The 10,230-nt window shown below is 42.7% G+C and overlaps 1 protein-coding gene across 18 annotated transcripts in view; it reads right to left on the reverse strand.

Annotated features, from left to right (window-relative positions):
- The window catches only part of TACC2 (transforming acidic coiled-coil containing protein 2), a 210,221-nt gene extending 200,205 nt beyond the window's left edge, over positions 1-10,016 (reverse strand). For 13 of the 18 annotated variants that reach the window (XM_070579166.1, XM_070579095.1, XM_070578543.1 and 10 more), the window contains exon 1: positions 9,712-9,838. The gene's annotated coding sequence lies outside the window, so the exon portion shown is untranslated. Of the gene's footprint in view, positions 1-9,711 lie in introns of all 18 variants that reach the window. The other 5 variants (XM_070578584.1, XM_070578202.1, XM_070579050.1 and 2 more) reach the window with 4 other exon arrangements.
- Positions 10,017-10,230: the final 214 nt, after the last annotated feature.

Consider the following 10,230-nt stretch of genomic DNA (forward strand, 5'->3'; position numbering starts at 1 on the left):
GAGATCTTGAGTGTAGAAGGGGCATCAGGGCTAATTATATCAGAGGCAAAGATATTAATATTGATGAGCCATATGTTAGAGCTGAACTAAGAAAATAAAGATATTTGCCTTCTCTATGACATAATAAGACTTTGCAAATGCAATTATTAGGATTTAGAGTTTCAGCTAACATCAGGCAATTTTATGTAAAACTTCTGTTCCTCAGATAAGTTTATTGTAAATTTATCCTTAAAAAATTAAGGACAGTAATAATCGTTAGAGTCACGCATTGCTTAACAAGAGCGATGTGTTCTGAGAAAAGAGTCATTAGGCAATTTCATCATTGCGCGAACATCATAGCGTGAATTTACACAAACCTAGATGGTATGGCTTACCACAAACCCAGGCTACATAGTACTAATCTTATGGGATCACAGTCGCATATGTGGTCCCTCATTGACCGAAACGTTGTTATGCAGCGCATGACTGTGTATAATTTAAGAGTCCTTATCAACAAGACTTTAAGTACCTTTTGATCAGTCTATACTTCTTTCCAGCAAGAACAAAAAAGAACATCTTACTCATATTTGCCTGTTTTCCAAATTAGCATTTGAGGTAGCTGAAAACAACAGAGGCGTCCAGCTACCTGCCTCCCAAAATTCCCTCCCAGAACGGTAGAAAACAATGAAAAGCAGAAAGCAAATGTATGCAAAAACCAGGCCCTCAGTATGACTGAAGACAGGGGAAAAAGACACAGAAGTTTAAGCATCCTTCAAAGTACCTGTGACTGAAAGGAGAGAAGTCAGAGCATCCCCGAGCAGTTTCTCACGTTCCCACCCTCATCCCACCACAAATCTTCGTGGAGACACAGGCAGACTTAGTTTCCCAGGAAAATGGTGGAGAAGACCAGAAGAAGGAAGCTAATGAATGGAGCCTAAGTTGACCTCAAATTATTGTCAGAATGATGAAGTCCATCCTAAATCAGAAGAATACTAAAAAAGGCGTCTGGGCAGGTCAGAGCAGGGACACAGGGGAGGGACCTCAAAGCACAGGGCATTTAAAGGGATAGGCACAACGTAAAGGGGTCATCTTCAAAATGCATTGCTCTAGGGGAGGATAAAAAGCAAAAAGGACAGAAGAAGCACACTACGGCAACCGGGTGTTGAATGGGGAAAAGAAAGAAAAAGAGAAAATTTAGAGTCCAGCAAGAAAAAAGAGAACCACAAAATCAGAAGACTCACAAAACCTTCCCACCCCACCCCACCAAACATGGACTCCGCTCTACAGACGGAACAGGGCACTGTTAAACGAGGAACCCTGGGAAGCACCCCAAGGCTATAAAAAGGGACAGGATGAAGGTCAACAAATCCATACAGAGCTATTGCAAAAAACCAAAATGTCAGGAGACAACATTTCACACATATCACTGAGGAAAATCTTTCCCATGCCCCAAAAACAGCTAAGAAGTAGAACAAAAGCACAAGTCAGTACACCCAACAGAATCAAATATTCTCTGAGCGTATGTAAAACACCGTGAATGAGAAATTCCAATATGCAAATAGAAATGGACAAGTCAGGGAGAAATGAAAAGATTGTGGATTGTACTCAGGAAGGAAATAGAAAACAGCTCAATTAACTCAGAAAGAAATAAATCACAAGGCATCCAAGAAAGAATAGATTTAAATAAAAATTTAATGAAGAGCATTGAAGAATCAGGAAAATAATGAAGAGAATGAGAAATGACAGAAGAAAGCAGCCAAAAGGATGAGAGAGAAAGGATGGAAATGGGAGACAGACAAAGGAGTAAGATTCCTATTATTGAAGTCTCTGAAATAAAAATGAAATAATAGAACAGAGCTAATATTTATTTACTTATTTATTTATTTTGAGGAAGATTAACCCTGAGCTAACATCTGTGCCCATCTTCCTCCATTTTATATGTGGGACACCTACCACAGCGTGGCTTGCCAAGCGGTGCCATGTCCGCACCCGGGATCTGAACCTGTGAACCCTGGGCCGCCAAAGCAGAATGGGCACGCTTAACCGCTGCACCACTGGGCCGGCCCAAGAGCTAATATTTAAAACCTTGATCCAAGAAAACTTTCCAGAAATAGAAAAATACTTGAATCTACACATTGAAAGGATTCACTGGATTCTTGGAAAATTTTACCCAAAATAATCAATTCCAAGATAGATCCTAGTAAAACTATCAGATTTCAAATATAAAAGATAAAATGCTTGTGACCTCCAGAGAGAAATATCAAATAATTTACAAAGCCAAAAGTACTAGACTGGCATCATATTTTTAAAAAAATCAATACACAAAGCAAAGTAACAATGGAGCAGTATTAAAAATGCCCCAATGAACTAAAGTGTGAACCAAGGATTTTACATCCAGCCAAGCTGTCCTTTGTATATTAAGGCTAGAGAAAAACGGTTTTCAACATATAATAACTTACTGAATTCTGCTCCCATCAGATTCCATCCTGGGGAATCTACTAAATAATGCATTTCATCTAACCAAGTAATGACTGGGAAAACTTTAGTAAAAGGACTGATGATGAGGATTAAAAAATATATAAATGTACATGTAAGACTAAAACAAAGATGGAAGGGCGAGGATGGAAGACTAATGCATGGACATTATTTCATTTAACAAAGTAGGAAATAATGCACCTAAAAACTGGGAGAAGACAGAGAGGGAAAGAGGAAACCAGAACAAGCTCATTGTTATAGGCAATGAGTGAGTGTTAAAGGAAACTGAGAGGGGACCCTAATATCCTAGATAGTAAAAGGTTAAATAAGAAAATAGGGGATCTATTTAGAGCAGTGGCCAGTAGAAAATTCATTGTACTAAACATATTTATCTTTGAAAATGAAATAAGAAAAATAAATTAAATTCCCGAGTCAAAATACTAGGAAAGGAAAAACAAAACAAACCGGGGAAAGTATAAAGAAGAAAATAATAAAGATGAAAGCAGAAATTAATGAGGTAAAGAACAGAAAAATCAGCAATCTAAAGAACAAAGCAAAATCATAGTTCCTAAGAAAATTAATAAAATAGAAAAATCATTGGCTAACTTGATGAAGAAGAGAAAAGGAGGAAGCACAAATACACAAAACAAAAAATGACAAGAGGGAAATAGCCATTGTCACGGAAGAAATTTTTAAAATTATAAGAGAGAGTTTGGCAGACTTCTATGCAAATAAAAAATGCATGAAATGTACAGTTTTCCAGGGAAATTCAGGGTAATTAACAAAATTGACCTCCTTAGAGTTCGAAAATTTGAAACATACCAAAACTGGCAAAACCCAAGCAGAAAGGTGCACTGTTGCTAAGCTGAAGAAACAGAATTTGAGCCTGCCAGAGAGACTGGAATTGAGGGGGGATCCTCATAAAGGAAGGAACCACAGAAAGAGAGTCCCAAAATCTGCACACAAATTCCCCTCAGATCTTTGGCTAATTCCTAAAATGCACATACTCAGGGTGAGCTCCAAGGAATTCAGGAAAAAGCAATGGCTGGAAGCTGAGAGATCTAAGAGTGGTTTCCGCTTCTATTCAGCGCCAAGAAGGCAGTTTGGAGTTAAAGTCCCATTGAGTTAGAGGGGCTTGGTGAATACCTCAAGCTTCTCACTGAAACTCCAGAAGAACCAAGGCTGAAGAATAAGGACTATATCCCAGGACTAAGGATTATGCCCTAAGAATAAGTGCTAAATCAAAATAGACCTACCTTGACAAGGTCTAAAACTAAGCCTCTACAGGCAATCTCCCAGTAATTTAACTGCCTGGTAGAAGAAAATACAAAACTATTTGTTGGAAAAGAACAGAATCCAGCATCTATCTACAATATGCAATATACAATAACAAGCTTCTAGATATATGAAGAAGCAGGAAAATATGACCTATAATCAAGTGAGAGAACCATCAATATAAGCAGACACACAGATGACCGAGAGGTTGGAAGTAGCAGACAAAGACTTAGAAATAATTATTGGGGCTGGCCCTGTGGCCAAGTGGTTAAGGGTTCTGCATGGTCCACTTTGGTGGCTCAGGTTTGGGGGTTCGGATCCTGGGCACAGACCTACTCTGTTCATCAGCCATGCTGTGGCGGCATACCACATACAAAATAGAGGAAGATTGGCACAGATGTTAGCTCAAGGCTAATCTTCCTCAAGCAAAACAAAAGAAAAGGAGGAGGACTGGCAATGGATGTTAGCTCAGGGTGAATCTTCCTCAGCAAACAAAACAAAACAAACCAATAATAATAATAATAACTCTTATAACCCTGACAAAAATAATTTACGGGAAAAGATAGATAGAATGGTGGAGGACATAGGAAATTTCTGGATGATATATATAGTGGAGGATATGGAAGAGCTATGAAAACTTGGGGGGAAAAAAATGGAAAAATGCCTTAAGAGATATATCAACCCAAAGCAATTTGTGGTTCTTGTTTGGATCTTGATTGAAATAAACGAACTGTAAAAAAAAAAAAAAGAGAGAGAGACAGAGACAATGAAGGATATTTGAACACTGACAGGACTTTTAATATTAAGGAATTATTTTTTACTTTTTAGGTATGATAATATTATGGTTATACACATACAAAAAAGAGTCCTCATCTTATAGAGATACATACTTAAATATTACTGATTGAATGATGGAATGATTTACTTTAAAACAATATGGCAGTTAGGGGGGAGAGACATTAATGGAAAGTGGAGTAATAAATGAATTAAGGCTTGGTGGTGTAGTGGTTAACTTTGCACATTCTGCTTCAGTGACCCGGGGTTTGCCAGTTCAGATCCCGGGTGTGGATCTATGCACCACTTATCAAGCCAAGTTGTGGCAGGCATCCCACATATAAAGTAGAGGAAGATGGGCACGGATGTCAGCTTAGGGCCAGTCTTCCTCAGCAAAAAGAGGAGGATTGGAAGCAGATGTTAGCTGAGGGCTAATCTTCCTCAAAAAAAAAAAAAAAAGAAGAAATAAAATAATAATAAATGAATTAAGATGGGCCATTGTAGGTAATTATTGAAACCAATAATGGGTATATAAAGATTCTTATAACATTCTCTCTACCTTTGTGCGTGCTCGAAAAGTCCATAATGAAAGATTAAGGAAGGAAAGGAGCGACAGTGGGAGGGAGGAAAAGAAAGCCCTCCTCTTTCATTTGTGACTAGGGTCCACTCCAGTTCCTGAGCCAATCCTGGCTGACTCAACCTTTGCCCTGCAATGGCGAGCTTTGTAATTGGGTCAGCCCTTCCTAAGCATGCATCAAGGTGGTCTGCCAGGAAATTAGCTACTTTAGATTTGCATTTTCTGAACCAAATTTCCTTTTTGAACTTCAGATGTGAGACCCAGCACCTCCAACGGACCTTGAAGTCCAAGTGTTGCTTCCCAAGTCCTAGGTCAGCCCGTCTCTCCCATTCATGATGGTTTGGTTCCTAGTACTATGTGTCTGACCACTACCACCTGGCTTCCAGAACGTGGGCCTGAGGACTGATCTTGCCATGTATGAATACATCTCCCAAAGGATAACTTCCTGAATTCCCTATGACTAGGATCTGCCCATCTGACAAGAAGCTCTGGTACTAAACACAGATTGCCCGTGGGCATTGTTCCTTCTCTATCTAGTTGCTTCTCCAACATTGGCATCTGTAGTTGCATCATTTCCCTCTATACCTGTTGACCAAGATAAGCCAACCTGAATCTCTTTGTTTATGCTAAATGAGGAGGAGCCATCTGCAAAATCATTGACAGTCCCGGGGCATCCAGCAGGCTGGTGTTGGGGGAGAGGGAAGCACATGCAACAAATGCCAAACAGGAAACTTCCACCAGGCAGTGCAAACAATAACATCACCAAACGCTCTGCAAAGAACTGGAACACATGAGAGGATGGTCTTGTGACTACCGGGATTCAAGGATTGGTTGTCTCATCTGTTTGCTATGAAATATGAGATGCAAAATAACTTTGTCAGATCCTAACTTGAACCTCATTATCAGTGTCAGCAGAAGCACGTCACAGGAATGGCTTTTTGAATGACCGAAAGCGAATACAGAGCCACATTTTTTAAGCTCACAGAGTCACCTACGAAATTTTGTCCCCTCAAAATGAAAGATTTGGCCCCACTTAGAAATGATCACTCCAGCTTCACCCACATCCATACTCTTCACACTTGTTTCACACGTAATGTGCACAACCAGAATGAAATCTTCTTTCACGGGCTAAGTCTTGCAACTCGGAATTTGATAAGCATCAAAGGTAACTCTTCTGGGGAGAGTCAGTCCTTGGTAGAGCCTGGATATTTCTCTGGAGCCTCAGAGTACTGAGACACAACCAATTTTAGTAATTCCTGAACTTTACACAGATGTCAGCAGCTTGACTACAGAAAGTTAGCTCTCTTTGCTAGAACACCAGCCTGTGTCGCTGGGTTTAATCTCTTTATAATTCTTTGGCACCAGATCTGGCACAGGTCTCTGCCGAGGCTGTTTCCTGACTTGAGTGTGCAGCAGAATTTCCCCTTTTTAGGTTACAAACTCAGAGCATTCACTCATCCCAGCCACTCTCTCCACCATGTCAATTTTAAACACTCTCATTAACAACATTTATGAAACGTTGGCAAGGTGGCAACTATCGTGAGTTGTTCCTGCTATACACGGGCATTTCATAGGATTGAAACACATGCAGGAACTTGCCACAGCAGCTAGGATTATAAAAACACATTGATATGTACCTCTTCTGAACGCTAAGAATTCTAAGCTGAATTGAGCACCCTGGGACAAGGGTCGTGGTTTGCCCAGTGACCCTCAAAGGTTACAGGCAAGCCCACGAATAACAGTCTTCTTGTGTTAGTGTTTTGGGCAGTGTCAGGCTGCTCTCTTGCTGCCTCACCACGTGGAGTCTTGGTCCCCGTGCTCTGCCTTTGGGGCTGGGATGGACCCTCCTGCGCTGAGATGGACAAATCTCATTTGAGCTTTGTGGTCTCCCTGGGAGTCAGAGCACTGGGCCAGGGTCAGCATCATAGTGAGTTTGGTTTTCTACTGCCCCATAATCCCCAGTCTAGTGAACTGCATTTGTCCTGGCTCTCACCCTTTCCTATTAGCCACGCAGTGCTGTCACCTACCCCCAGCATGCTCCTGGCCATTAAATACACAACTTCGTATGAATTGGTAGCACCGATGTTAGCAACCCAGCTTTCACTTCTCCACTCCCATGAAATCACGCACTTGAGCAGGCAACTTTTGAGGGCCTGCCTTTGTCCTTTACTCTGAAAACTGTTCATCCTCCATTCTCCCCCTACTCCCCACACCCCCTCACTCACTGACTGAATGGTCTTGGCCCATCACACAAACCCATTTCCTAGACACTGCTAATGGAAATAGCGGTCGATTCTGGCTTCAGCTGGACCATTCAGATTCTCTGGATATTTGATAGGGGCCCTGGAAGTCAGTCGAGGGAGGCCACAAGTCACAAGGCGATGAGGAATGGGAGCTGGAATCAGTGTCAGAGAAACCCGGAGCCTGTGCGCGCTGACCTGAGGGAGGAGTGGGACCTGGGGCCCAGCAGAGGAGACCAGTCCACGCTCAGACCAGAATGAAGCAGAGGTAGCTGAGAAGGAGGGATGAAAAGAGTTGCTACAGCCCAGAGCTGTGTCTTCTCAACTAATTTGTCCTTTTGAGTGGGTTTGTTTCTTACAACCAAACATTCCCTGATAGAAACCACACACCAAAGTTGCCCATGACCCCCAAACTCTGGCTTTTTCTCAGTCCTCATCCTCCTGCAGCATCTCTGTAGCATCTGACACTGTCACTCCCACTTTCCTCAAACCTGTCTCCACTTAACAAGGTGCTACAAAATCCTATTCTCTTTTTTCTTCTCCAGTTGCTCCTCCCGCTCTCTTGGTAAAACCATTTAATGGGATTCAGGATCGGGTCTTCTAGCCTGGTCTCCTGGGAACAGTCCATTGGTTTCCACAACTTCCTCTGTTGAGCCCAGGTAGAAGGCTCTAAAGCTAGCCGCCAGCCCTGACTTCCCTCTCTACCCCAACTGCATTTCTAACTCTCTGATGGCTATCTCTGCTTAGATGACTCACAGCCACTCAACCTCTTGAAATGTCAATTTGATATCTTTCTCCAAGCCACCCCCTCCCTTGACTTTCCCATTTCCGTTCAGAGGACTGTGTTTTTCCAGTCAAATCCCCTGGGACTCTCATGGTGACTCTGCACCCCACGGTGATTTCTTGCTTAGTACCTGCATCCCTACCAGCCCAGAAACTCCAGGAGGGCCCGGATTACATGAGTGTGGTGTACAACCGTACCCTCCTTCCCAGAGTCTGGTACATGGGGGTCACTTAAATGTTTGCTGACTGAATTGGAAGAATGAATGATTATCTTTTATTTTTCCCTCTGCTCCATTCCTCTTGTCTTTCCAATATATACTCACCAAGCCCTCTACATTCTTCCTTCCCAATGTCTCTTTCATTGTCCCCTTCCTTCCCATTTCCTTTGCCTCTGGGCCAGACCTTTATCACTACCCGTTGGAGCTACCAAAGAAGCAAGCTGGTCTCCTTGATTGCAATTAAAAACCTGATAAGTAGAATTCTGGGAAGATGGTGGCAGCAGAGTTTTTAGATCTCCCCAAATCTCCTTATATAAACAGACAGAGCAACTAGATAGAAAAAAAGAAAAAACCCATGGACAATTACAACAAAACTAGATGACAAGGTTTCCCCTGAACCTCAACCACCAACAGCCACAAGACCCACCTTGCACTGGTGTCTGTGCAGGAGGAAGCGGAAGGAAGTACCAGGGTAGTGTCAGCTAGAGCTGAGAGCAGGAAACCCCAGACAGCCCACAGGGATTCACTGGAAAGACAGGGGCCAATGTGGAAGCAGAAGCTAAAACTGGGAGGTGTTTTGCCCCTATACACACACATATGCAGATCTTATGCACTAGATTGTACATGGTGTAAGGGGGATAAGGAATTTCAGTCTGTGCATTTCTGATTCATGGAACATCCTATGACATAGACACACGCACACACACACACTCACACTCTGTGTTTAACTGAACTGCAGGATTCTCTCACGAGGCTTAGAATCCGCCCTCCTTCAGTGTGATCTGATGATTCAGTTTTAACTGACACCGAGTCAGACTCAGAAACACACAGTCTTTGTCAGGATCACAGGGCAGCTCAAGTTGGCAGCCACAAGGTCAGAAACAAGTCTGGAAAGGTACTTTATTGAGTTTAGAGAAACACTGTGTAAACATGTCAAAGTCAACACCATCCAGAGTTTTAAAATAACTTTTCCCATAAAAGAGGGCCTTAAGGGCTCTCTTAAATCATCACCCCACAGACCATAAATACTTGAAAATCCAATTTGCAATGGGCAGAATCATAACAGAGGCCAGAGAAGTTTCAGTAATCTTCTGGCCAACCCTTATTTTAGAAACAAAGAGACTAAGGCTTAGATCAATAGGGACTTGTCCCACCAAAAGTAACCGGCAACTTCTTGGAAAGGAAAAAACACAGTTCGTATGGCTTCGGAGACAGTCGGGGCGGGGGGGGGGGGGGGGGGAACGGAAAGAAGCACAGATGTGCCTTTAATTTCCTTTTGTGAGAAAAAAAGGAAAGAAATGCATTTATCCCTCTAATCTCAGTAGCCAAACCAGTTTAAAGGCACACGTTGCTCAAAAGGAATAAAGCCATCAATCTGAGACTGACTTACCCAGTATCCTCCTAGCACGAGGAGCAGAGGGGGCAGAGGCCCTCTCTTCGTGAGGTTCTGCCTTTTCAGCACTGCTCTCCGCCCGCGCTCTGTCTTCCCCCGGGATCACATGGAAGTGTTCTATAAATGTGCATTGGCTTAAGGCTGGGAACACTGGCCTGGGAGGCGGCAGCGTGTGAGCAATCTGACCCAGGCCAGGCGGCAGCTTTCCAGAAGGCTCTGTAGCCCAGAGGGAGGACAAGGGGCAGGGAGCTTGCAGGTACGAGAGCCTGCCGCTCTCTGCTTTTCTCACTCGAAGATCATTTGGGATCTCAATCCAGGCTCAAGAGCCTTGGGCTGCAACTTAATTTACTTGGGGCAATTCTGTATTTTAGGACCAGCCACTTTTCAAAACACAACAGCCTTAAACAAACAAGCAAACAAACAAACAAAACAGGAAAAGCTAGTGCATCTGGAAAACAGGGACAAGTTATCGTCAGCTTCTACCCACCTCATAAAATCAAGTTGTCCTTTTTGAGA

The sequence above is a fragment of the Equus przewalskii genome, chromosome 1 (genome assembly GCF_037783145.1).
Source record: "Equus przewalskii isolate Varuska chromosome 1, EquPr2, whole genome shotgun sequence".
Classification (NCBI taxonomy): Eukaryota; Metazoa; Chordata; class Mammalia; order Perissodactyla; family Equidae; genus Equus; species Equus przewalskii.